General features: G+C 36.0%; 1 protein-coding gene across 2 annotated transcripts in view; it reads right to left on the bottom strand.

The window, feature by feature from the left end:
* Positions 1-27,354, bottom strand: part of LOC120523506 (interleukin-1 receptor accessory protein-like 1) — a 1,790,033-nt gene extending 1,762,679 nt beyond the window's left edge. For both annotated transcript variants that reach the window (XM_039744882.1, XM_039744883.1), the window contains exon 1: positions 26,547-27,354. The gene's annotated coding sequence lies outside the window, so the exon portion shown is untranslated. The remainder of the gene's footprint in view (positions 1-26,546) is intronic.
* Between the last annotated feature and the right edge of the window lie 520 nt (positions 27,355-27,874).

Genomic DNA, 27,874 nt, shown 5'->3' with positions numbered 1-27,874 from the left:
GCAGCCGGCTATTCCATCCCCCCACCAATTTAGAACATGCACGAACTTCTCTCAGCTCACGCCTTGATTGAGTATCTGGGAGTGAAGTGGAGTTTTAGAGTGGAAATAATAGATCGTTATTTGGAACATACGCATTTCATGTGTGTTCAGTTTCTAGAGTAATCTGTGTCAACACATTGTTAAAACAGAAACGTTTTTTATATTCTAGTAGTAGATGACAAAATGTAGGCATAAACTATATAATGTATGAAGCCTGAAGTCCAAATAGCAAAGAAACATTTTCACAAGAATAACACAATTGCACTTTTATTCAAAAATATAACTGCAGAAACAAAAAGCCGCCTTAACATGCGACATTGACACTAGTTTATTGTAACATCCTCTCTGGTTCAATAGACTCAGCCCCAGCTTGGGAATCAAGGGGTCACGAGTTCGATCCGGCGCTCCTCCTTTTTGAGAAGTAAACTGCTCTTATTCTTACTGTTTTAGAATAAAAGCATACATTTGATTTCAGTCTGTAACAGCCGGTGCAATTTATGATCCTTGAAAAGGTTATCTTTTTTTTTTTTATTCACTTTTCATTCTCTCAGTCGCGTTCAGAATCAATCCATACAACCCCATCTGACACGGCTGTTTTCACTAAAGACGCGCTATAGCTCTGCAGTGTACCACGATGCATACTAACGCCAGAAACCCCCTGGTTCTGACACACAAACGCTGGCGAAGCTGCCTTCTTCGTTTCTCACCGTCACTTACTTTTCTTTTTATTCAGTTTTATTGAGTGTTCCTGCCAGTCCCCGCATGTTGCTGTATGCTGTTTCTTTTGTACTCCAGGACATGCAGAGGAAAGAATGGTAAAGACCAGTAACTTCGGCGCTATATGCAATCATCAGACACTCCCCATCTGCCCGTTGTTTTGTTATACTTTTCAATACTTTTTATACTGCTCAAACGGGCATGCTCAAAAAATACACGTGTAATGCCACGAAAAGTGCACGCAGACACTTCATTTCGCAAACAAAACAAGTGCACTTTTATTCAAAACTACCTGTATAACCGAAGAAAAAAGAAAGCAAGTTACAGTAGGCGATTGATACGACAGCTTGCATAAAAAAAAAAGCTAACCTTTACAAGGATCATAGATTGCACCGGCTGTTACAGACTGAAATCAAATGTATGCTTTTATTCTAAAACAGTAAGAATAAGAGCAGTTTACTTCTCAAAAAGGAGGAGCGCCGGATCGAACTCGTGACCTCTTGATTCCCAAGCTGGGGCTGAGTCTATTGAACCACGGAGGAAGTTACAGTAAACTGGTGTCAATGTCGCATGTTAAGGCGGCTTTTTGTTTCTACAGTTATATTTTTGAATAAAAGCGCAATTGTGTTATTCTTGTGAAAATGTTTCTTTGCTATTAGGACTTCAGGCTTCATACATTATATAGTTTATGCCTACATTTTGTCATCTACTACTAGAATATAAAAAACGTTTCTGTTTTAACAATGTGTTGACACAGATTACTGTAGAAACGGAACAGACATGAAATGCGTGTGTTCCAAACAACGATCTATTATTTCCACTCTAAAACTCCACTTCACTCCCAGATACTCAATCAAGGCATGAGCTTAGAGAAGTTTGTGCACGTTCTAAATTGGTGGGGGGATGGAATAGCCGGCTGCTCCAAGCTTCTCTTTATCAGCACATTTAGAAGACAAAGGATGCCGGCGGAGAGGTGTGAAGGGATTTAAGAAGCAGTTTAAGGTGGGACGGAATTACGAGTTTTTTTGTAGGCTCTGGTAATTCTAGTGTTAACAGCAAAATAAACTGAACAACTCATCTTTAAATCAAGACATCATTACTATGAATATGGAGAGAAAGCTAATAAGCTTTTAGCTCAACAAATCCACAAGCAAGAAGTTTGCAATGTAATCCCAGCAGTCACCAACACAAAATCATTGACCATAAAAATATAATGCACACATTTAGAGACTACTATAAATCCTTATATTCTACTGAGTTTAAAGAAGACAAGACACAATCTAATGCATTTCTGGAAGTATTACAGATACCACAAATAGATACTCTTAGTGCAAAGGAATTGGATAACCCTTTAGCACTATCAGAATTACTAGATGCTATAAAGTCACTTAAGAGTGGAAAAGCAGCAGGCCCTGATTGCTACCCTATCGAATTTTATAAGAAATTCTCCACTATGTTACCTCACCTTTTATTAGCAACAGTCACAGAAGCTAGGGACAATAAAATTATGGCACAAACTTTTCGCCAAGCTTTAATCACCATCTTTCCTAAACAAAATAAAGACTTATTACAATGTGCATCACACAGACCAGTTTCACTTCTGAATAATGATATTAAGATATTCTCCAAAGTCCTATCTAGTAGAATTAAGAAAGTGCTTCCTTCTGTAATATCACAATACCAAACCAGATTTATTAAAGGTTGACAGTTTTTAATTTTCAAAGTTTGTTTAATATAATATGTTCACTCATAAACTCTAACACACCAGAGATCTTATTATCTTTGGACACAGAAAAAGCATTTGACATGGCTGAATGGAACTGCCTATTCAACATAGGATCAAACTTCTTTAAACCAGTCCAGAAGCTTCTGTTTGTATTTACAACATTATTTCAAACTACATGAAACTAGAAAGTGGTACTCGACAAGGATGCCTATCACCATTGTTCTTTGCAATTGCCATTGAGCCATTGGCCATTCACTTTCAAATGTATTAGAGATAAAGGGTATTACCAGAGAAGGACTTGAACAGAAAATATCACTAGATTTGGTACTGTATACATTAGACCCACAAACATCTGTACCAGCAGTCCTCAATGCACTAGCAGAAATTCAGAAGACATCTGGACTCAAAATTAGTTTGAGTAAAAGTGGGCCTTTTCCAGTAAACTCTCTAGCACACAATTTTAGACTGGTCACCTTCCCATTTATTTTAGCAGATCAGTTTAAATACCTATGATAAACTTCACAAGTAAATATAAAGATCTTTTTCAACAAAATGTTGCTATCTGCATAGAAAAAATTAAACAAGATGTGAACAGATGATCTACTGTCCATCTCACATTAGTAGGGAAAACCAATAATTGACAAGAAGAACATTCTTCCCAAGTTTCTTTTTTCTGTTTTAGAGAATTCCCATATACATTAACAAATCATTCTTTAAGAAATTAGATTCAATTATAAACTCATTTATTTGGAATTTGAAACATCCACACACTCAAAGGGTGACTCTATAACAACCTAAAGCAGAAGGGGGCATGGCACTACCTAACTTTAAATTTTTTTCCTGGGTGGCAAATATACAAGATATAAAGACCTGCGGCCTCATGTATAATACTGTGCGCAGAATTCACACAAACAAAAGTGGAAGTGTGCAAAGTGGTCAGATATCAATCACAGTTGACATGAAAAGGCAAGTCGCAGCCCACCGACCGTTTATTCTGTTTCGGACAATATTACAAAAACTGAGCCCCATGCAATGGTCAAGCGGTGATGATGCCTCTGTGCCGAGTACGTCTTCGGGTACTGGCTGCATACACACCTTTGTCTCGGAAACAACTGGGAGGCCATCTGGCTATATGCTGATAGACAGTTCAGGAGTCACAAAATGCAATGTAAGAGATGTGGCCACTGAACTAAGGAATATTAGGGCTGTACTATTTGATATTGACTACAAATGAAATGAAATGGTTAAAAAATAAATGCTGCATCTGATTACCTGTTTTTACATTCTGCTAATTGCATTCAAAAGAAGTCCGATCTGGCTGATCATTTGGTGGGTCAGGGTCAGGTTCATTATAGTGCAACTATTCAGCTACATGCTTACACGCTGTGACACACTTTCTGTGCACTATGGAGCAGTACATTAATAAAGTGGAAATGCTTTCTATTTACATAAGCAAACGTATTCTCTGAAGGTGCCTTTAAAGCGTAGCAATGCCACCGAGTGCCAGAATGGACCGATTCTCTGCTCTTCACTTTGAGGTGACTTGTTATCCTTTTTCCTGCTACTGTCGTTTTTATAGGTTCTCCAGCTATATATGATGTAATGCCAGCTCAGTCTTTTGGTGATTCATTCCTGGCTGATGTAACTTGTCCAGCATTGCTGCAATAGCAATGTGTGAGCAGTTGACAATACATTTGGAAAACCAGAAATTGCTGTGAATTGCACTTTGATGTTTGCCAGGTCAACCACAGTGTAAGGAAATCTTATATATCTGGATGACAAGCCAGTCATCGTCATCTATAAATACACACTTTCTTCTAATTTTTCCATTTGCGATGTCTTCCAACAACATTAAAACAACCATGTTAGCTGGAATAGTCTGGCCATCCTGTGTACCATTATATTGTTAAAGAATGATTACAATCAAGTGAATTAAATTTGTAAACAATATGCAATTAATTTTGGTGTATTTGATAAAACCCATATCATAGAATCTAAAAAAGAAAAGTAGACCATAGAATCAGTAGCACTGCTTTGACACTGGCTGCTGCCAGTTTGCAAAACTGTGCAGAAACATATGTATACAAGGTGGAAACCCTGCCATGAAAATGTGTGTGGCTTTACGCCAAGTTTACTTTTAATATATAATGAAGTAAGCATGGAAAAGGGTGTACACAAAAGTTCTGTGCATATGCACCATTGATACATGAGGCCCCTGGTCATTGACACAAATTGATATACACAAGCCTGTTCTGCAATATAAATAAAATCTTGCTGTACTTGTTTATATGCCCTGCTCTGTGCCCTTGTAAATGTAAATTATCGTCAATAAATTAATAGAGAGAAGCTTTTATCTGTTGCACATCACTACATGATAATCACCTTTGTCTACCCTCTCAAACCTGCACAGTATTTAATGTTTGGAAAAAGTTTTAAACTAAAACACTGAACTGTATATAGATAATGTCTTTACATCTTATGAACAATTACACTTCAAATTTAATTTCCCATCAACACAATTTTTCCTCTACTTTCAAATCAGAAACTTTGCTGAAAGGAACCTGCCCAATTTTCTTCACCTCCTATCCTTCAGGCAATATTGATCAGTCTTGAAAACTCAGACATCATCTAAATCTAATCTATATATAAAATCCTAAGTCTAAAAGTGCAATGATTTTGTGTAATGATTTTATGTGAATTTTTATGTCAAGATTTAAATTGGGCTTATTTTAAAACCTACATATATATGTTTGGTATCATCCTTTTCAGAATTTGTTGAACTTTAATGAGATGTTAGATTTTCAGATTCTTATTCCATTTTTAAATTATAAACTGACAAAATATCAAGCACTGACATCCCGCGATATGAGATTTTGTACCAAAAGATTTAATCACACCTAGGGCCGGAAATAAAAGACAAAGAGTAGGACAGCTCCTGTACAGGCTTTTAAATGTTTGAAGTGCTGTGCAAGATGCAGATCACACGGCGCGGCAACAGCAGCAAGCCAGCAGCTGATCAAGCAAAGAGGAGGTAAAAAAAATATCTTTATTTGTTTCCCATTATATCACCATTTAAGAGGGGGTTCTGGAGGTGCGACCATGTCTCCTTGTGGTGCGTTCAGCCCCCCTCTTCACAACGCAAGCAGCAGAGATGCGAAGTGGCTGGAACGTAGGGCAGGCCTGGGGGGTTGGCGAGCAAAGCAAGCAAGGGGGAACCCCCTAGTAATATATAAAAACATTTTAAAGTCTCTTCCTTTCAAAGATCCCAGGGTACAATGGGGAAAAGGATCTTTCGCTTTACATTTCAAACAAGGAGTGGAAGGTAGCCATATGTAGAATACACTCCAGCTCCATATGCGCATAGCATTCAATCATTCAACTTAAAATCTTTTATCAAGCACATTTAGCTTGTTTGAATTTGTCCAAATTGTATCCAGGGCAAGATGCAATCTGTGAATTTTGTAATCTGGCTCCAGACTCACTAGGCCACATGTTTTGGGCGTGCACCAAATTAACATCATTCTTAAAAAAAATCTTTGAATGCCTATCGGTCGGCCTTAGTGTCACAATCGCTCTCAACCCATTAATAGCTGTGTTTGGTGTACTCCAGGATGGGGTTAAAGTGGAGAAGGACAAATTGACTGTAATTTCCCAAACCATACTATTAGTACATAGACTTATCTTTCTTAACCTCAGCCCTCCTATTATAAGTCAGTGGGTAACTGATGGTCTATACTATTTAAATTTGGAAAAAAAAATAATTTTCACTTAGAAGATCTGTTCAAAACTTTTTTTAAAAAATACCACAATATCTAATTAATCAAATCTTACAATAAGCATTTATATCAGGGTAAACAACATTCTCCTTTCTTTATTGTTTTTAAAGATTTGCACATGCTGTTGTTCTCCTCTCTCTCTCTCTCTCTCTCAACTGGAGGTTGAATTCTGGTTTGTTTCTTGTTTGACTTTTTTGTATAGAATGTTCTTTTCCTAAAATCAATATTAAAATTAATTAATTTATAAAGATTACATTTAATGGGTTTTTTTAGGAAAAACAAAAGAATTAAAAAAATTATACTTTAGATTCAACAACATGAAAAGAGAGATCTCAAAATGCTGAAGCAACCATAATGAAACACAGAACACTTGGGGAGCAGAAGGAAAAAGCAAGAAACCAGTCAGCTAGTTGGTGAGGCCAGCAGACAAAATCTGCAAATAAGAACTCCCCTGTACTGCAGAGACTTTTGATACAATGCCCTTTTCCCTTAACGACTTGTGTTTGCCATTTTAAAGCCAGTATTAAATTCACAAAGATTCTACTATCATTGTTACTTGGTAGGTGCTGTTAAGAAACCTTAACAGCAGTGATGATTAAAAAAAGTGTCATTTGTTTTTCATTGTATACCGTAATTTTCCTACTTTATATTAATTCATGTCTGCAAGTTGAGATACTTTTCATTCTAGGTAAGTTCTTTCTTATAATTTTTGATTCATCAATTTTTTTACACTTTTCAAAAATATATACATTTTGCAAACTATATATCAGAAATAACATAAGTTTGAATAGATTAATTTAGTGCAGGATTTATCGGATTCAAAGCTTATCCAAGTTATATATGCAAGTATTTTCATCATAGAGAATACATACAAATAGAGACCTTTGTACTGTATGTCAAGTACAAAACATTAAACACATCTTGTGCCTCTGTATAATTCTAAAAAATGGGATAATTTTCAAAGGACTTTTGGCTGGGTACTTACAACTTTTAAAAACTTGTATGAAACTTTTCATGTTTTCATTTTTTGAGACCCTTTAACTGTTACACAAGATGATAGAGATTATAACCTACAGGACATGCACAGAAAAACTGTTCATGCAGAAAATAGACTGTTAAGTGCTGTGAGACAACAATGATTACCTCTGTGTCACTGTGCTTAACATTGTTTTTTATTTTTATTTAATTACAGTCTTTTGATAGAGGCCTGTATCTTGAGTGAGGCTGTAAATATTAGTCTGAAAAACACTCTAAGACGTTACCCTGGAACAGAAGGTATATCATTCCAAATATGGTTGCTTTTACAGAAGCACTGCCCACAATCCAAATGAACAGGAAAGAAAACATATAACACACAATTAAGGAGTGCATTTGTACATGTTTTAACTAATACCTGAAAAATCGATCTGATCACTTGTACAAATAATAAACTGAAGAACTGTGCGACTTTTCCCAAATTTCCTGCTGTCAGACCTGCTCTTCTAGCAGTGACAGGAGAAAAATGTCCTCAGCATGCTTCTGCCAACATGAGTTCACCTTGACCAAAAGAAAAAAAAGACTGAAATCTGGGCTAGAACACTAGCTGAGTGGAGTTCTTGACTTCCATTATTCATTAAGTAGATAACAGCTGCTACTAACATTTGCCAGGTGAAAAGAAATGATTTGTTTATAAGGCAGCTCCAGGGAAGTCCTAAAGTGGATATCAATGAATTATAAAAGGAGCATACAGTTACAGCATCTTATAAAATGGAATTAATGCATCATACTCAATGTCACATATACTGTAATATCTGGTTGGAATATACAAATGGAAACCTTTGCAAAGGAATTATTGATTTAATGGCACTGACTGTTAGAAAATCCCATACTTGCTTTAAATACCTGCCTTAAAATATTATTGTTGCTTGTCTATTTTATGTATTGTTTGACATGTATTTGTTTCTGTAGTATAGACAGTTTTTAAGTAGAATAAAAGCTTTTATAGTAGGTGAAGGACAAAAGGGCATTGACATCTTTTTCTTTGCTATGAATTTCAATTCGGCTGCATACTTAACATCAATCCCATTCCCTCCAAAACCACAGGCACACACAAACACACCCACCCACACACACACACACACAAGCACACACTCTCCATCACCATCTAACTAAGACATTCTCTTTAACAAACCCAAGTATTGCTTCATCTGTGGAATGAAGGGGCCTTTTGTACTATATCTCATGCTTATATGGACTTCGTCATAGAGATCAACTGATATAATTCAAGTTTACCAACTCTAATGGACAAAACATAGTACCAACTATCATCCAAAGGTGTGGGCCTTTGTGTATTCAAATGCTAATGGCAAAATGTCCATTGCTTCTTTCATTAAATGAGGATAAACCCTTACTTCTCACTGTCTCTGCATCAGCTATGCAAAATTTCAGCTTATGCTACCCAGGACCTTAGGGTATGGCCTGCAACAAAAAAAACATGTACTCTCTTTTAGAACAGAGACTCTCCTGTTCTTTTTGCAGTAGGATACTGTAACATTCTATGGACATCATGGGCGTATGGTGTAAGGCTTGTTAGCTCTGAGACCGATATTGTAAACTTAAGCACAATACTAGAAACTGAGCCTAGACTAGAAACAATGATTTCAAGAAGAGAATGTCAGCACTTAAACTGACATGCCAGAAAAAAATCACAATTTTCCAATAAAGACACAGAATACACATAAACGATTAAAACAAGTTGACAACATCACACAACAGATTTGGACAAAGGACAAAGTGGCAAAGAGAAGTACCTTATGGTACATTATGTAACTCCACACAGCATTAGATACTGTATCATATTTAAAGACTTAAGATGGTAAAACGTTTTTTATGCCAAAATAAATTAGAATTTCCAAGTAGCTAGTTGTCAGCCAGCTAACAACTTCCTTTCCTGTTGAATTGTTAATATGTATCAGGCTCATGAATAACTATGTCAGGCAGTCTTCTGGCTTTTACACAGTTTTGACTAATTATGAGACAAAAAAGCATTGTGTTTCAATATAACAGTTCAACCCCTTTTATACTTGGATGTGCATTAGACCAAGAACAAACAGACAGTGACACCATGCTAAAATTTCTAAAGAAGAATGCTAAATGAAAAATTTGAAAAATCCAGATGCCATCCAAACAAAAAAAGATGAGTCAGCTTCTTTAGTGTTATGTCTTTGTCTGTTTTGCCTCACACACTTTTTAGCAATATATAATCTGTTATTTTTATAATCTGTGAGTTTATCAATACATTTTGTTATTCTGGTTCCTAAAATACGTTTACTTCATTTTACTGGATATAAACCTTTGGTGTGGTCCACACATCTAGTGGGAAAGGAAAGAAAATTATAATAGAATTATTGAATTGGCTGATAATTATTGGAATTGCCAAAAGCAAAACCTTACATTCACTTTATAAACCTATCAAAGCATCTAAGAAATGTTTCAATTACAATGTTACCAAGAGACAAATAAACAGATATTGTTCTCTGCTATTAGGTGATACTCCTCTGACCCTTGGAAAGAGAAATTATTTTTGGAATTAACTTGTGATACAACTTGTATTTTTTAAATTACTATATTCATCATTTCTTGAAAATAAATCAAAACATAATCTTCTTTCAAATACTTTTTCTTTTTAAATTGCAGTTTGCATTATTTTCCACATATGTTTCATTGTAGTAGCGCACACTGTATTTGTATCATCATTGAATTTGGGTGACAGCTGAAACTGAGTGTTACAATGTATTCTAGGAAATCTACCAAGACAGCTTGGCTGGCTTTAAAGCTCATTTTCTAATGCAATTATGAAACTTTCATCATTTAGTGCATGTATAGGATCACCTTGTACCACTTCCAGCCTTCAATCTGCATATTCTTCTGTCTTCTTCTTAATCCCATCTTCTCCACATACGTACATCACAGTACACTACTGTACTCTGGTGTGCTTTAAGTGTACTTGTCCAAATTACCTAAGCTCATTTCCACCCCTCACTACCATTTGTCTGTAACCCAATCTTTTCTGTCAAATTTGCACTTATAGTCCTTTCCTTAGCTGATCTCAGCCTTCATAACTTTCCCCTTCTTGGCCATATCTCAGTTGCAGACACCCTGTCAAAAGTCAGAATAGGTGACTAATCCAGGATCTTTTTACATGCATATCTCACTCTTCATTTATATTCATCTTGATAATAATAATACCAGCGCTAATACTACTCAAATCACCTTTATACATTTAATTAATCTAACTTGTATAAGAACATCTTGCAAACTTTTATTCATGCTAACCTCAAAAAGACCTTAAATATTATTGTGATATAGATGTTTCTCAGTTTTAATTAAAAATAAAAATTAGATGAAGTCTTATCGGTATAATCCCATTGATGCAGCTCCAACATTAGATACATGACATTCTCAGACCCAATCAATTAAATATATGATCATATCAGGCTAAAGCCTCTCTTGGCAGTATCAGGTGGAAATTAGAAACAGACTCCGGAATATGTCACCAATTGATCCAAAGAGGCAAATGTATAATCAGGAAAACGTACAGACTCCACATAAATAGTGACCAAGTGCAGGATTTGACCAAGGACACAGAATCTATGAGCTAGCAATGCTAACATCTGCACCACTGTGCCATAGTTTTTTGAATTGTTGTGAACTGATTCATTCAAATTGTGACTGAATTTTGCTTTTGTCTTTTTGCATTATTATGGCATTGGATTTGTAGGCATTTTTGTTTTATAAACTAAATTTAATTTATTTCTCTGAAAGGTTTTATACAAATCTACACCCCAATCTTTACTTAATAATAGTAAAAATGACACATAGTAAGTAAGTAAGTAGAGTGAACATTTTTTATAAAGATATTGAAAGTAAAAATAAATTTAAAAATGTGCTTTTATTCACAGACTAATTTGTGATGGAGCATCACCTTAACTAATGCTGGTACCTGTTGTGTACCCATTGCTGCTGAAATGGCTTCCTATTCCCATGGCCAGATCTTCCATCACTGTTACCTGGGAGCACATGCTAGAGGCCCTGCTTGCAAAGGGGATTTTGTATGTGAGACAATAAAATGCCTTGTAACAGGAAAAGTCCACATTTTCACTTCTAGAGTAGGCACTCACAGCAATATACTGTCCAACACACACTCCCTACCCAAATTTGACCCTGATGATTATAAGCTTATCTAATGAGACCTAAATAAAAAGAAACTAAACACAAAAAAGAGCTCTGGTTATTTTTTTGAATTATTATTATTTTTAATATGTGCACATTCAGAGGAGGTATCTAATAGATAATTTTTAGGAAATTGTCATGTAGTTACCATGCTGCAAGAAATAAAAAGTCCACATGGATGGCCATTCAAAATGAGAGCCCAATAGTGCTGCAAAAATATTTAAATTTAAATAGTCTTACGTTGCAGTCAAATGTGCTAATGTGGTATTTACATTTAGAAGAAATGCAAAAATGTGTATTTTTTGCATATCTTTAAATGCTTAACATTCTTTACCACATTTTAATTCACCTTTTTTCTGTGCCATTTATTCTCTTAATTGCATGCAAACACTGATAAATATTGACAAACGGACACAGGTGCAAATGACTCTGAATGCTAAATCAAACAGCTTTTTCAATATCATGTTCATTTTTGTGTTGATTAGTAAGTTAATCAATTCATCTCAACCAACGTCTGTTTTTAAGTGGACTCCTCTCTTCATTAAGCATGCTGCTATTTCCCAGTTTGTTTTTAAGTACATCAAAAATTACAAAATGGGTTTGCTAAATGTTATTTGGAATGTAACAAACAGTGAAAAGAGTGAAAATATCTTTCTTCACATTTAAGATTGTGCTATTTTTAATGCTATTTAACAGTTGTTTACTAATTAGCATGCAAGTGAATTGTAAATAGTGGCTTACTTTTAAAACTCATTGTCATTGGCACCTGTGTATGTCCTACTGGCCACAAAATGTCAGTATTTGGATACAACTAATGGAGTAAACTCCATAAAAAAAGGTGATTTCATTATTTCTGATGTTTTACCAGAATTTATTTTGCTTGTGAATATAATACTAGGAACTTTTTGAATACAAACTAAGAGAAGACAAAGGCCTTGCTAATTAGGCAACATTTAAATGGGATACATTGATTTGTGATACTGTTTGGGATGAAAAACTGCAACCACAGTGGTATCCAAGGACTAAACTTGAGAACTCTGTGTCTCTAGTAGTTTTGGCTTATATCAAAATGTGTTATAATATATTCTGGAAAGAGAATACAGCTTTAATTTGTGTATTTGTGGCATATGTTGTACTGCTAATCAATATATATACAGTATATATAATATTATATATATATATAAATATCTATATAAAAATATATAGGGGTAGGCAAAATGTTTACAATTGTTCATATGAAAAAAGATATGCAGGTTATGATTATAGAAATTGTTTTATTAACTTTATTAACTCAAACGAATGTCACAATGGCACAAATAAAGAATACAATAACTAATAAATAATAATACAAGAATAAACACTTTTTTCCATACTAACAACTGTAAACACACATATATATATAGTGGCCTACAGAGTGCACACTAGCCACACAAACTGAACAAAGATAGACACCAGGCACAAGTTTCAAATTCACAACACACAGCAATTGTCACCACAGTAGCACAGTACAAGAAATACTAATATAGGGCAATTCAACACAGTGGCGCAGTGGTAGCGCTGCTGCCTCGCAGTTAGGAGAGACCTGGGTTCGCTTCCCGGGTCCTCCCTGTGTGGAGTTTGCATGTTCTCCCCATGTCTGCATGGGTTTCCTCCGGACGTGCTGGTTACCTCCCATGGTCCAAAGACATGCAGGTTAGGTGGATTGGCGATTCTAAATTGGCCCTAGTGTGTTTGTGTGTGTCCTGCGGTGGGTTGGCACCCTGCCTGGGATTGGTTCCTGCCCTGGGATTTGCTCCAGCAGACCCCTGTGACCCTGTGTTTGGATTCAGTGGGTTGGAAAATGGATGGATCAACACAGTACTTTCTTTTCTTCTTGTCTCTGTCTCTCTCTCATCCTCCACTCCTTCTCCGGCAAGCATCATCCTGTCCCTCCTGACTCTGGCCCCTTTTAAGCAGAAACTGGGAGTGCTCTAGGTAGCTTGTTAGCTTGTCTGGATTCACTCCCAGGTAAAAGTCAAACTTAGTAGAGCTCTGCCGTCTCTGTAGCTCCCCCTGGCAGTCCCCATGGAACTCAACAGGGCTCCTGTGAACTCCAATTCCCAGCATGCCCTGCGGGAGTATATACTTCACATATTGAAACCTTATCATTATAATTTCTGTTTCTTAATTTGGCTGAATTTTGCAAAAATTGCAGTGTCTGGTTTATTACTATTACTCTAATGAGTTTGAATATTTACAATGATTGTAAGTACACAAGTGTTGAATCAGTAATTATATTGTATTTATAATAATTTAAAAAGTTCTCTGAATAGAGCAAAATATATCAAGATCACATGGATTTCTTTTTTTTCTCCATCTTGCTCTCTTTTGCAACTGTCATGTTGTTATTTAGGGGACTGGCACATGTCCACTGTACATCAGCAATACATATAACATATAACCAACGTTCTATGGTGATTATTCCATGAAAGAATATAATGCCTCTTTATAAACAGTTTGTAACTCTTATCCCCTATTATCTCATCTTGTCAGCAGCAGACAATGTAACAGTTTCATCACCAGACATACAGTAAGTAAATGAACCTAATATAGCCTATATTCAAAACAGCTTAAACTCCAGTCTTTTCAGAAGCTGTAAGGCCAGCTTAAAAAAACAGAATGATGTAGAGTTCACTATCACTGCTTGCGCACAGCTGTCTCGCCTTTCTATTGCCCTTGCCAATGTTATAGCTAAATATTTATTGATACATATGCCAGAAATGAAGAGCTCCCAAACAAGATATTACAATGATGACTTTGTTTGTGTATTTTTTACTCTTTTATTATCCAAAAATTTACATGAAAATAAAAATGAAGAAAGAGTTGATTATAAATATTCAATTATCTGTAAATGTTGAATTACTTAGACATTAACATGGCACACACATATTATACATAAATTATACTGCATCATCAAACTAGGCTTGTACTGAAATGCTTGACTGCCAGGTTGTGTTTATAGGAAGTCCTGATAGTCCCAACATAGGATGGCTTTAATTTACAAACTGAAACAAAAGTACATATTGCATATTTCATTATTTGAGGATATACAAACAGTATAACACAGTGGCAGCTAAAGTATGTATTGGCTTAGCTACCAGCTTCAGTGGTCTTTAGGTTACTCAAAATCCTCAAGCCATGTCATTTTGTTGAACAAGGTAGGCAGCAGATTGTTTTGTATTGTGTAAGGCATTTCTAATGTGCCAGTAGGGTGCACGTACTACAGTACATCTCCTCAAACCTTTTAATGTTACACAACATCTACAAATACTGTATGAGGTATGTCAGTCACTGTATCCTAACACAGGGTCATGGGGGTCTGCTGGAGCCAATCCCAGCCAACACAGGGTGCATGGCAGGAACAAATCCCCAGGCAAGGCGCTAGCCCACTGCAGGGCACACATACCAAGCACAATTGAGGATCGCCAATGCACCCTACCTGTATGTCTTTGGACCATGGGAGAAAACCAGAGCACCTGGAGGAAACCCATGCGGTCTCGGGGAGAACATGCAGACTCCACGCAGGGAGGACCTGGGAAGCGAACCCAGGTCTCCTTACAGCGAGGCAGCAGCGCTACCACTGCGCCACCGTGCCGCCCCTTTAGGTATGTCATACACACAAAATAAGTTGTTGGTGAAGAAACAAAATAAAGCAAAAGGCCAAGAAATTCAATACACTTTTAGAGGAAAATAATAAGATGATAGCAAAGCTTTAACCTTGCTGGCTTGAATATCTTTCCTCTCAAAACAAAATTTTTATATGGAACTAGTTAAATAAAATGCACCATATATTAAGTACATTTTTTTTTACAAAGTTAAATTCCCCTTCCTAGAATAATAAAATATTATCACATGATTCAGTCTTGAATCATTTTCCTACCTGCCCACTGAAAAGTCTAACATATAGTACTTGTTTCTTTACCCTCTGTTGTTTGGCCTTAATCAAATGTGGTTACATTTCCTCTCTTTCATTATTATATTGGTCTAACAAATTTATCTAAAGAAACTTACAAGATCATAATATGTTTGAACTGTTTAAAGATTTTTTTTTTGCAATAGGAACAAGGGCATGTTAAGTGACCTGCCCAGGGTCACACAGTGAGGCAATGGCAGGAAGTGAAGCATCAGCTTTGAAATATAGAGTGCAGTGCCTAAGCCAAAACATGACTCTGCCTGCATACAGAAAAGAGAGATTTTGGAATGTCCTCAATGAGCCACAACAATCAGTGTCATAAAGTGATTAATTAGTGTCATCAATTCACAACTTTGCTGTTGTTGTCCTTAGCCTCTATATCACAAAATACTCTGCATTACTGGAAGAAAATTTTGTCTGATGGCTAGGATACTTAAGGTTGTCAATTCTCTTCTCCTAATATAGTAAATGAACCTATATTTGCTATAAATTTATATAAAATATTAGTAAACCGTACCTGTAATGTGCTTCAAGATGAAATTTCACAATGAAAAGTGATACAATCAATAAATCAAGCATTAATTTTTTATAGGCTTTGTCTTCAATGTTTCAAAGGGAAAATCACTAAAAGTAAATATTGGCTTCTTTGTGATGACATAGCATTTATTAATATGTCTTAGTGCAAATGCAGAAGTGCTCTTTCCTTGTAATTAACCAAAGCTTGTATATTATCTTGTTAAAGACAAAATTTAAATTGGTGCATTTATATGCATAGCAAGCATGTTCTTCCAGGATGCTTTATTTTGCATTTTACTTTGCCTGTCCCTTTCATTTCAACTCTACTGTAATTTCGAGCAACCATTTGAAGAAAGCTGCCACTTTTAATTATGTCTAAGTTTTTTTTTTTCTGAAAGATCAATAAATCTAGACAAAAAATGTTTATGAAAGAAAAAAAAATGGAAGCAATAAGTAGACATGCTTAATATACCATCATCCAATAAAGAGGTTAAAAATCACTTTTATCCAACATACAGTTGAATGTTCATCGTTTTGCATGCATATCTGCCTAGCCTTCTGTTAATGTTTATCTTTGTTTATACACAATAGGTGTGAACTGGCTTCTCCTAAAGTATATTTTGTAAAATTGTTTTTAGAGTTTTTTATTTAAAAAGGTTACTGTGGCCTCTATGCCACCCCAAGGATGCATAGGGTTAACTTCTGCACTAGAGCAACTGATACATGATTGTAATGGAAAGCACTGGCATGAATGCTAATCTAAAGCCAGAAAGACAGGACACTTTGTTCTGCTTTGTATGATTCTGAAACTGTATAGAAAGCAAAGGTGAGCAAGACACTTGAGAAAGTGCTTGTTCTCTTTACCATTTTTCTGTAATGTAAGTAAATCATTGACAAATTCAATATTATGTACTGAAACTATTTAGATTAGAATTGATTAGATCAGATTAGATAAACTTTATTAATCCCCTGGAGAAATTCAAATGCATCCAGTAGCAGAAACATAAAAAAACAACAATACAGAGTCACAGAACAGGTAATATAGCCAATCAATCAATTAAATCAATTGATAAATAAATAAACAAACTTAACAAATACATAGAGTGGAAGTATTGAATTGCCTGATAGCAGTGGGTGTAAAAAACGCAGAGGTGTTTCTTAGCACACCGTGGTGGAATGAGCCTGTGGCTAGCCAGTTTGTTTCTAATAAATGCAGTAAATTTTTTTACATTGCTAATGCTTATACATATGTTAAACTTTCTGAACAAAGGTTCTCACACAGGAAATTAAAATAACAAACACAAGCAGTTAATTTGAAGCTGCTTTCATGAAGTGAATTTGAGTATTCTGCAATGGTCTCAGTTTGACAAGATTATGTATCATAAAATCTCTTTTGGGGATGTTCATAAGCCTGAAAGAAACTATTTTTCTACCTTCTTAGTATATAGATTGCAGACAAAAGCTTTAAAGTTGGACCTGTGTCTCTTTCAGATATGTATGTTATTTTAGAAAATTTTACTTGTTAGTATTGAGATCTGTCAAACATTTTTAAGAAAAATATTTGCACTTATATTATAATTCAAAGGATATTTTAGGTGCACCTTATTACTTATTCTCCATAACACAGTTTTCTGAATTGTGCTAAGTTTGTATTATTAATAGGAAACAAAAGTTACAAGGTCATGAAGTATATCTCACTACTGTCAGCGAAAGACTGTGCAGTAGGAGCAAGTTAACAGCCGGTGAAAGCATGAAGTATACCAAACTCAATTTCTAGTCATTAAATCAGATACATTAGATATGAGGGGCACTGTAAGATAAAATAAATAGAAGCCTAAAATTTTCAAAAAAGGTGACTAATGCTGACCTTTAATACAGTGACTAACACTCATATTCTAAGTACTATAGCCTGATGGCACCACCAATAACATTGTACTCTCTTTGTAGTGGCAATACAATTTGTTGCAAAATATGAGAAAATTTCAGTTATATAAGAGTGACTAAGGTGTCAGGCATTTTATAAAAAGTGAAGCATTGCTGTTCAGGGCAATTTAACACATAAAGATTTAGAAGGTGTTAAGATCTAGGTTTAAAACAGAATTTTCTACTCCAGATTTTTAAAAATATATTTTAAAAATATATAAAAGTCATTTTAGGAAAATGTAGCTAAGTCATCTGGAAATTCATCAAGGAGTAACAATCATATGATTTTCTTAATAATTAAAGAAAGACACTTCAAATTTCAAAGTTTCAAAAGAAATTTCATTAGCAAAAAATCAGACCTATCCAACCTTTTAAAAGGCTAACCAATCTTTTTCATGGTTTTGCCTGAAATATCACCTGAAGAACATTAGCATTTAAAATTTGTTTTTCAATTTCCACCTACTAAGTGCAATTCTACTTAAAACCCAATGTACTGTAAAATTACAAATATGACTAAAAAGCATGCAACATAAACTCAACACAGTATTAGAAATTAAATACATATACAATATGCAGTATAGATAATGAAATATATTATAGAGTTTGCTCTGTGTCTCCGTGCAAAATGCAGTGGATTCTTGGGCAAAAACAATGGAACTGTCTTAAGAACTGTACATGTCCCAAAGTCTGTTTGCCTTCTTTTTTCAGGAGTGGACCCAAAGAACGTTGCCTGAAAAGTGCTGGTAACAGAAACAGTACCAGATGTTCAGGAAGCCAAAGAGTGAACTACTCCTTCCAGTCACGATTCCACCCTGAAGGATGTAATAGTGAATTCAAAGGGAGGATAGGCAGTTAACCCAACAACACAAACAAAGGATATTACCGTTTAAGACGAACAGGCACCTAATATACAGTATTGTTGGTTCAAGAGCCCCATTATGGTAATGTTAACCTGCTCTTTATTTCTTTTTTGGACCCATAAACTGTTAATAAAAGCTTTCAGCATGACTGGAGTAAAATAGGTGTTGCAGACTACTTTTCAGATATTTTCAAACACACTCTACCAGTTAAAATTCTTTTCATTCCAACTTTCCGTTGTTTTAGGTTGCCACTTTCTAAAAAGAGTAACCCAGCAAGTGAATGAATAAAATAAGGCCTTTGACTATTGTCTAATTCTGACATAACACAGAATGTACAGTACAGAAGAATTTCATATACTGTATACACGTCTGGTTTTTGGGCATTTCTTGTAGATGGTGTTTTGCATGCTTATGAATTAATTGTTATTTTGTTATTAATTCTAAATATAGCCCTTCTTAGTTTACATTATAATGCCCTGATTAGTCTGGTATCTTCTATGCTGTGAAACTGCTGTGCTTACTTTGTATCTGCACTTAATGCTGCCGAGCAATTATTGTGAAAATTTGCAGTGTAATTGTTTAATTAAGTTTAATTGAAACACAGTTAAAAAAACAACAATACAAAGTCATCTGCATCTGCAGGTGGAATTCACTTTCATTGTGGTTATTAATGTTTTCCAAATGTAATTTCCTTAAGAAATGGTTTCACTGGAAAGGAACGATAATAGGAAAATTACTATACATACCACATCATATGTGCACTTATTATTACTTTTGTTCCTTTATAATCATCTTTTCTTTAGGATTTACATACTTTACAGTGATTTGCCAAACTGTAACATTCACAATTGCCAAAATGATGTAGACGGACTGACAGGTGGATTTATATGGAAGAGTGCATAGTTACATGTACATATTCAGAATCCTGACATCAAGTCAGTTTGTGTGGAACTTGCACAACAAGTATTTTTTTCTGCGTACTCCAGCCTTTTACCATTCCAAAGATATGCGGGTTAGGTTAACAGGCGTCTTTAAATCACCTGCAATATGAATGAGTGTTGAGTATGTGAGTGAATAGTGAGCCTAGTGATGGGCTGACTGACTACCTGTACAATGATGGATTTTGCCCTGTACCTGATAGACTCTGGATCCCCATGTTCCTGAACTGGAGTAAATGTGGCTATAAAAATGTATGTATGTACAGTATGTATTATATTGTATGGATTCAACAGTATAAATAGTTGTGTTTTTATTTCAGTGGCATAGTGGATAGTACTGTTTTAGAGTATATTAGATGGTCAGCTCAGGTTGGACGGTTGGGAGACAAAATCAGAGAGGCGAGATTGTGTTGGTTTGGACATGTGCAGAGGAGAGATGCTGGGTATATTAGAAAAAGGATGTTAAAGACAGAGCTGCCATGCAAGAGGAAAACAGGAAAGCCTACGAGAAGGTTTATGGATGTGGTGAGAGAGGACATGCAGTTGATGGGTGTAACAGAGCCAGATGTACAGGACAGGAAGATATGGAACAAGATGATTTGCTGTGGCAACCCCTAACGGGAGCAGCCAATAGAAGAAGAAGAAGAACAAGAAGAAGCAGAAGAAGAAGAAGTGCTTAGTACTGTTATTTTACAAATCTTAGAAAGTGAGTTGAATTGTTACTCTCACTTTGATTTCCTCCTGCATCTCAATCATAGTGACTATTAGGTTAAAAGGGAACTCCGAATTAGCCCAGTATGGATTGATGTAGTAATGTGAGTGAGTGAGAGCATGTATAAAGAATTGGTATTCCAGGTGTTTTCTGCTTTTTACTCGTTTCTAAAATACAATACAATACAAATGTATTACAATACAAGGCATTTGAAAGGGAACTTCTCTAAATTCTCTTTCATAACGAAGAAACGGGGATATGGAATAATAAGCTAATGGTCAATTTTAAAAAGATTAAACAGAATGGCAATCCACACAGATTAAAACCCATATTAGGGTCATAGGAAACTGGCACTGGGTTCAAGGAAACCTTCCTAATCTGAAATTATCTGTTATGAGCCAGATTGTCTCCCTGACATGTTACGTACAGTACATGTCTTAACCTTTTCCACACAATGCTTAAATTGCTATTCATGTTTCCAAATATAGATGTCGATTGAGTTTAATTATATCTCAAATTACTATTCAAAAACTTGTACCTACTCATTCAATGTAAGATTAATGCAAATCTCACAGAAAATTAACACATTTTTATGGAAGTTACAACATATCCATAATGAAATTTCAAATAAAATGAGAGAAATTGCATTTGCAATAGTTCTGTTTTTTTAAAGCCAATCATTTCGAATTTAGGGTGGTGCAGTGGGTAGCGCTGCTGCCTCACAGTTAAGAGACCCAGGTTCACTTCTCAGGTCCTCCCTGCGTGGAGTTTGCATGTTCTCCCTGTGTCTGCATGGGTTTCCTGCCAAAGACATTCAGGTTAGGTGCATTGGCGATTCTAAAATTGTGCTAGGTGTTTGTGTGCACGCCCTGGGTTGGGCTGGCAGCCTGCCCGGGGTTGGTTTCCTGGGATTGGCTCCAGCGGACCCATGTGACCCTGTAGTTGGGATATAGCGGGTTAGATAATGGAAGGATGGATCATTTTGAATTTAAGGATTTATGCAAACAGCAGCCTTTCCTAAACCACTGGCCAGTGGTAAGTTGTGCAACACTACAGTTTTTTAAGTGTTTGTGTTTAGCCCTGTGGTAGAGGGCTAAACAGTTGCTGATCAAACATTTCAAAAATGATTTACTTTAATTCCTAACCGTATTTTAACGTACAATATCAGAATGTAATTGAGTCATTATTCTGTGTATGTTTAATGTGTATAGTATGGAAAAATATGGTGAGTGGCATTTTAAGGAGAAGTGATTATGTAAATGGCAAGATAAAGAGTTGTAAGAATGTTTTCTATTTCATAAGAGATAAAAATGTACTTTAGTCATATAGAATTTTTTAACTTTGATTTTACCAATTTTTCATAACCCAAATATTGCTAGCAACCTACCAATTAAAATACATATAGCCTTTTCATGAAAAATACTTTTCTGTACTGAAGGAGCAGTTGGAATGAATTATTGTTTAGCTTTGCCATACTGTATCTTCTGCATCATTGCAGTATTTCTAACCTGGAATGACATGGTTGAAATTTAATTTTTGCGGCAACCAATCCTTTTATTTGTATTTTCCATTCAGCAGCCTCCCATTTTGCTATGTCCAGACCAAAATTGATGAATAATTCCAAAAACCCATCAGGCCACACTTCATAAATATGATTATAATTTCAGATATTGCAAATGACAAAGATCATGTTCCTTTTTGTCCAGTCTTATTCACTGAGAATTATTGAGGCACTTGTGTGATCATATTTAGGGGACTTGGGGATTTGTCAGTGTCCATCCTCTAATCAAAGGATCAACGCTGCCCATGTTCTCATTAGATAAGCATGAGACCAGCATTTGTCATTCAATAAACTCAAGGAATACTCTGTGGTTTTATTTTATTTTAATCGTAGAATCTAGCAATACCTTCTTGCAGGTAATGTTTTATTCATAATTTCACAGTAATTACAGTATATTATCTTAAACAAAAAAATAAATAAAAAGAGTTGGATTATATTGTAGATTATATGTGGGGCATATTCTAAATTCTATGGCTTTTATCCCTAACATGCTAGAACTACTGCAGCATTTTTGTCACAGTTACCTGAAACTGCTAGCATAATATAATGTATAGTTTACCATGTAGAACAAGATTAGGGGACTCCTTTCTCACCCTTAACCCTTTTCATTGTAATTAATTTAAACAGTTGTCTCTGTTAAGCAAATATCATTTAACATGTGTTGGGTGTCTTTTATAGATGTTTAACCTGCTGCTTCTAATAATCCCCCTAACAAAATGGATAAGATGCAGTCTTCATCATTATTCAATGCATTCTATCCCCTCAGTCATTAAAACAACTATTACATGTGTTAGAACTTGACAGGAGAGAAATATATAACATTTCCTTCAGAAATTGTAAATCAAGCACTATTAAACACACACAGCTCTAGTCATACATCTATTTTTGTTTCACATCCTCTGTCTATGAGTCATTCTTAAACATGCCATTGACATTACACACTGCTTGCTATACAGGAGAAAAGCTTAAAAACGCAAAATGATATCGCATTAGTAGTGGTTTCATAAATGCATTGTTGTTTGAAAGGTTTTGATAGAAAAGAGGAGGCCTACATATTGGAATCTTCTGCAGCAAGTGTACATATTCTGACACATCTATTAAATCAAACATATGGTGCAGTGTGGTACAGAAAATGGATTTCAAGCCTTAACTGTACAGAACCTAACATTAGACAAAACTGTCCAGTCTGTAGTAAAAGTGAAATCAATATGTGGTCTTATGTAATGAATAAATCTTAAATGGGTGTTGGGTAAATAACTAAAGTCACAACAAATCCTGAATGATGTCTGATAATGTATATCAAGTAACGGGTGCTCTGGATGTTGAATCTGGTTCATGTCCTTCTTGTTTTTGCTGTGACTACCTAAAACTACATTAATTACAGGAGTGACAACTGTTCAATGCAATACAATGCTTTTCATTATGTGACAGAATCACTGCAAAATGACTGTATATCATCATTAGACACTGCACCATGTAGAGTAGAAAAGCAGATTTTATTTCACACAGGTTTTGTGCTTAAAATTACCACATTTAAAGTTATGAGTGTTGGGGATTTATACGTTACACCTCCATTTCTAAACCTGCATATGTAGCATCACAGAGTGCCGAAGCCTATCCCTGCAGCATTATGCACAAGGCAGGAAACAAAATTCCATCCACCAATATATTTTCTTCCAGTTTGTTTTTCAATTTGAGGGTTGTAGGGAGCCTATTACTGCAGTATCAAGGATAAACCTGAAACCAATCCTAGTGGATCACAGCAGCCCACCATGGCACATGTACTATGTCAAATACCTACTCACACAGAAAAATAGGTCATTGACTCAAATTTACACCTTCTCAAATTTTCCTTCAGATATTTCAAAATGAGGCCTGCAGCTTATTGAGTGCTGACATACAATTTATTTTACATGAAACAATTTGCCTGGAACACCTGGGTGATGACAGTCAGCTGCAGATCAAACGACTAAATAAATAAATATAACGTGATGAGAAGTTCACAGTAGCAACAGGATAGGATTGATTAGAGGGGCACCAGCAGAAACCACCTAATTACTTAATCAAATAAGATATTCTGTATTGCCAAGGCTAGCGTGTGGGAGGACAAGAGCCAGGTGCTGTCCTGGAGGAATTCCAAAATTTCAGCTCAAAAATATGCTTCTGCCGTGCTGCTAGTATACCCCTTCAGATCAAGTATAAGAGGAACAAATCCATTTTGGCCAGGACGTTGGCATGTGTTCTGGCTTCTGAATATGTAATGAGTACGAGTTTTGAAACCATTGGAGGTGATCCCACTTTCACACCTACAGTGCACGTGTGGATATCAACCGGACAGACTAAAGTATTTAAACCTCCAGTCTCATATACTGCATGTTAGTCCGCTACAAGTGCTGAAGATGCAAGACGATGATTGATTCGAATATACTGATCTTTCTTAAAAAAATAAAATATTTAAAATCATTCTGAAATATACAATCATATGAACATTTTTTGCGTTATGATTATTCGAAAAGCAGTCCTATGCACTTTAAGTCTTTGAGAAATAACAATTCTGCAAATTTTAATTTTGGATTGATAGGATGCCCCGTGTTGATTGTATGAATTGATACTGCAGTGACTTTCCATGATTCGTTTGCATCGGCTACGTCAACAAACACTTGCAATTCTTTCCTTCCTGCGTTTTGCTTTTCTTAGAGCACATTTCCACGCAGCTCCATCTTGCAGCATGCCGCATTTAAAATCCCTTCGTTCCTCCACTTGCCGAAACGTACTTCGAATTGGGAGGCGCTGTTATTTCAGTACCACAGGTCACGGAGCATCAACTGTAAACGTTTCGTCATTAAGTTAATGCCATTGGGATCAACGATCTGTCAAACAACAGTAATATATCACATAACAATAATGCTTTTAATTTAACGATAAACAACAGATTAGCCCTAGATACCATGCGTCAGCTTTTGAACTGTATGCAGGTCTGTGCTACAGAGGCAAAAATGTTGAGCAAAGCAGCTCCCGGGAGCACATAAAGCGACCGCTGACACAATTATCTGGCGCTTTGGTGGTAGTCACACACTGGTCAGTACTTTTTTTTTTCGTTCGAGTAAACTATTCAGGTATATGAGACTGGCAACTATTTAAATATCATATATATATATATATATATATATAAACCGTAAAGCCACTGTTTGCGCTAAAGGAAAATAAATGGTAAACGCTTGCTTGTGCAGCCACTTCATCATACTGATCGAGTAGACACCCTCAAATGCTATTTGTTGTTCATTCATCCAAGTGTCTGTGTATAAAGCAACAAAAAAGAAACCTGGTCTGTATTCACGCTCAGATTATAAATAATTAGATAGACAGGTCCACCTTCATTTCTTTCCCTAGCTCTACTTCTTCTCTGCCGCGCTTTGAAATCTTAGAAATGATTTATATTTCGCTAATGCGCTAAGCTTTCTAAGTGGGCAGTGCATACCGTTATCATTAGGATAGACGGTAACTGCATGAGCACAGCTGGGATCAATGATGCATCACTTTACACAAAACGGACTTCCAGTGATCTTTGGATTAAGTCCACCACCTATTGCTTGAGGCGGGCATAAGGTTCAGCCTAAACTGCTCATTTCGGCACTATTGGCAACTTCAGGAGTTTAAGCGTTCGTGCAAAATGCAATCTATCAGGTTCTTTAGCCTGCACGGCGTCATTTTGCGACAGATATCCTATAATTTTAAAAGTCCAATCGCCTGTCCGCATGATTTGTGGCAGGAATCGAACCAAGAATTGCTGTGACAGAAACACAACTTAATTTGTGATTTATGTAAACATGTGCAAGCACTATAAATGCAAATCTGACATAAGGTTATTTTTATCTCACTGTCGTTAGATCAATTATTAAAAAGAAGCAAATTTGCCAAATCATTTCACAAGAAACATTTGAATTACGAACACTAACATAAACACCAAGGTTTATATCCGCTAATACTGTATAACATTCTAACGATTGGATATAATTCCATTGCGACAGAACCTCGGCGATCACCGTTATTTATTCCTTGAGGAGTATTATTTCACTCTTCCAAGCATGGGATAATATTCTTCGTGCCTTTTTCTCTTTTAACAACAATTTTTCATTCTTTTTAATTTCATTTTTTACACAGCTACACGAAGGTCCAGATCAATTCTTTTCAAAGCTTTGATCCGAAAATTGACTTGCTTTCATGAGTAACTAGTAGCTGATTTTTAAAACGTTACTGTACAACTAGACTGACTGTGTCATGGATGTACAGCAGAATCTCTTCACATACTGTAAGTCACATTTCCATTTGAATGTAAATTGTTTCCCAACTGCTGAACTTAGAAAAGGGCACTGCAGGGAAGCAACGCGCCTGGTTTTTTTTACGATAATGTGCACGCTGAAATCTCTATGTTATTTATTAGATGGTTTTTATACAACTGCAGCAACTTCGCACAACTGCCAATAATGCCTAGATCTGGCAGATCAATGCAATGCAGCAATCAGGAAAAGTACTCATTTAATTAACAGGCAGAACTTTATCAAATGGGAGTACAGTAGACGGTTACAGCACAATGTACAGTGTGATGGGAGCTTACCTATTTCCAGTTTCCGAAAATTTCTGATCTTGATGTCAGTCAGTAATAAAAACTATGACCATCACAACGCCTACTCAGCGGAAAAGAAATAAGGAAATACAAAATACACGTTGTCGTCTTGATTCTGCAGACAGGCGATAATATTTAGGTAAAAAAATATCCCATCTAAACCATTGCCAAGTTGTCCAAGTGGTCGTTTAATCCCTGAAGAGCATACATATCCTCGGATGACGTATTAAAAATATACATATATATTTAAGAAGTGCTGTTTCCTTTGTGTAGACGTTATCCAAGTATGGGGAGGAATAAAAATGATACATGTAGAGAAATGTTGAGAGATAACGAAGGACAATATTAAGCAGCAGAGAAGTCCACTACACCTCTATGACAGGGAGTCTTGATCGCGGATCTTCCGAACGTGCATTGCGTTACTAAGCATCCCAGTGCACAAGTGCGATCTTCCGAAAGCTCCAACTGCGGAAAGGACAGAAATCTATGTATATTTCACAAGTATCCTGCAATAACAGATCCGATGGGGTTTTCCTTCACAGTACTGCTATGTGAACGCTCAGAACCCCGCCGCTTGTGAATTCCTTTCCCGGGTCCTAGCGCCCTATTATCACCACACAGACGGCTAAAATAAAAATCCTGTCAGCTGTAGAAGAGGTCTGTTATCCAACAGATCATGATATACAGGTGTCGGCTCAAGATGAGCAATTTCCACAAAGTGTAAAGCATAATACAAGTGTTATATTCCAGGCGCACAATGATCCGATTCCATCCTTTTCAGTTCAACTTCCACAAACCTGAGCGCTTTGGATAGCAGCGAAGCCCAAAAGGCTGTACTTACTGCCGCCCACTGGAGACCGAGAAAAGTACCGCTACACTTTGCCAGCTTTGAAGCACTTCCTTAGACTCAATAACGGGTAACGACTTTAGAAATGGGGCTAAAATACGTCAGATTATTATTATTATTATTATTAGTATTACTATTAATACAATTATTATTAATATTATTATTATTATTTAAAGACGCCACCCGGTCTTACTTTCTATGATAGTAAGCATCGTGTTAATGAATTGATTTATTTTGTTAGAATATTCCTAAAAGAAGCGAACACTTCAGTACTAATGCTGTATCTTGCGAAAGCCATTTCGGTTCGACAGGGTTAGTGGATAAGCAGCACGGAACCGATCTCCACGTTGCGTCTGGCCAGAGAGCAGGTACAACAGGCAAAGACAAGAATTCTTCATTGAGCCGGAAACCTTGAACGTGAACAATGACATTTTGGCGACAGTGTGTATTAATACCGCTCATTATTTGTTGC

This window comes from Polypterus senegalus, chromosome 2 (assembly GCF_016835505.1).
Source record: "Polypterus senegalus isolate Bchr_013 chromosome 2, ASM1683550v1, whole genome shotgun sequence".
NCBI classification, from domain to species: Eukaryota; Metazoa; Chordata; class Cladistia; order Polypteriformes; family Polypteridae; genus Polypterus; species Polypterus senegalus.
Note: the sequence above shows the minus strand (reverse complement) of the source record. Positions and strands in the feature narration are given on the sequence as shown.